This window comes from Homarus americanus, unplaced genomic scaffold, assembly GCF_018991925.1.
Source record: "Homarus americanus isolate GMGI-L3 unplaced genomic scaffold, GMGI_Hamer_2.0 scaffold34921, whole genome shotgun sequence".
In the NCBI taxonomy this organism is placed as follows: Eukaryota; Metazoa; Arthropoda; class Malacostraca; order Decapoda; family Nephropidae; genus Homarus; species Homarus americanus.
This window is the reverse complement of record NW_024741901.1, coordinates 19,987,056-19,989,418: the sequence shown is the minus strand read 5'-3', so window position 1 is coordinate 19,989,418 and position 2,363 is coordinate 19,987,056.

The window sequence follows — 2,363 nt, the reverse complement described above, 5'->3', positions numbered from 1 at the left end:
AATAAACGAGTGGAATGATAAAATGTGCGTAAATATCCGTGTTAATATATTCATTTAAGGAACATAATTAAGGCGCGGGTGTATGCAGGGCCACACACGCGCGAGCACCCGAGGGACGCGGTAAACCCTACTGCCGTCCTCAAGCCACTGAGGAGTCAAAACTTTTATCCCTCAGGAATGTTGATGTTCCCTTCAGCGCCTGCGTCGTCAACCGCCTCTGGTGCGCAGGTCCTGACGCCACCCGCCGCCTGTCACGCAACAAGTTTACCCACTTCTTCACTCGCCTCTTTCACTTCAGAAACACCACTTTGAAGACTTAGATTTTAAATATGTGCAAATAATCGAGATTCTGATATTATTTCATAAACATTAGCTTGTATGTTAAGAGGAATCAATGACGTTTATGTAGACAGCACCTCAAACTTTCTACCTGTCCTTTCCGCCAAACTTCGGCAACCCCGCCGCCTACGCAAGTTTCATCGGCTGTTGCCTACTAGTATTTTTGGCATTCTTCCAAAATAAATGTGCACCGTTAAGAAATGCCAACTTAAAACAAATGAAAACTATTATTTAATTTTATCTAAATGCACCATACACATCTCGTTATCCGTTTAATGTACATGTTTTAAGGGTAAATGTATAAAGAATGTTGGTCTGTAATATGCCGCACAACTCTACGACCGGCATACCACCACGTGTTATGTGGTAAAAATCCAACCCTTGTTTCTGAACACACAACCAATCTGTCAAACTTAACATACAACATAATTTACAACTGTGATGGTACAACACCGCCTTGTACACCACCACTACAACACCAGCAGCCCAGATACACCATGACCACACACCTCACACCGCTAATTAAACGAAAATTAAGTCAAATTTCTATTAGATGACATTGTGTCGCATATGGAGTCACTGGACACCAGCGACCCATAACTAGGATACACAACACAACTACACAACCAGGGTGTTATCGCTGCTTCCCTGCTGATAACACTCACGATAACACACAAGATAGCGGTTCTTATTCATGTCCAGGTAATTGTGTCACCACACCACTGTAAACACAAACTTCTGAACAATACAACAAACCACAAGCGCACACACACACCAACACAACAACAAACCACAAGCACACACACCTACACAACAAACTAAAAGCACACACAACAAACAAGCACACACACTGACACAAACCACACAAACCACAAGCACACAGAGTCATCAACTACGTCTGAATACCAATAAAAAAACAACAAGAATCAGTGTTTTGTCCACATTACATCATTATCAAACAGCAGCGCGACACAAACCCACAACAAACAGCACACCGCGTAGCTCTCCGGTTTTTCCTACCGAACAAAGAGTTTTGTTATTATTCCAAGGTGGTCAGTCAGCATCGCCACGGCTGACATCACCAATCAGTGAGCATTTCCGAGTCAGCAGCATCAGCGTAGCCTGCCTGGTGGGCGTGGGGCAACATGCGTCACCTCTCCCTTGTCTCCAGCAGAGGTCAAACAGGTCAACCGACGTATGACCTCTTGTTGTGAGTGAAAGAGGGCCGGCGACCTTCCCTCACACATCATGCACTGGAACAATGGTGAAGTGATGAGGTGACGGGTGAGGCAAGTGTTACGGCTACCTGACACTTGTTACGTTACACTACCCCACCTCACACCTGGCCTACCCCGTCAGCCACCCATCGGAGTTACTCCTGTCAATCACCTCATCTCTGGCCTACCTCCCATCAACCACCCCACATCTGGCCTACCCCCGCCAACCACCCCACCCCTGGCCTTTACCTCAATCAACCACCCCACACCTGGCTTACCTCATCAATCACCCCACACCTGACCTACCTCATCAATCACCCCACACCTGACCTACCTAATCAGCCGCCCCACACCTGACCTACCATCAATCACATTTAACATTACTTAATCTCAAAGTCATGCGATAGGTCTGTGAAGTAGTGCCAGATAAAGAACTACCCCTGCCTACAGTCAGCTCGACACTACCAAACACAGACGAGATATGTGTATCGTCCAGCCAGATGTTGCTGGACACTCGCCACAGGCCAGCCCTCAATACACAGACAAGTCTTGGATACTGTGGGTGTGGCGATATAAGTTTATACCTTAGTCTGTCTATTTAAATGCATTCAGGAACATAACGCTATTTTTTTGTGCAGCTGAGCGGTGAATGGGTTGTATTCACCTTGGAAGTCAATGTTGTTTGTGTTTTTGTATATAGTGTTGGTGTACACTGTTGTAGGAGTCGTGGGTCCAGTCTGGTTGCGACAGGAGACCTTGTCACTGACTAGTGAGGACCTGTGGATGTGTGGTGTAACATGCACGACC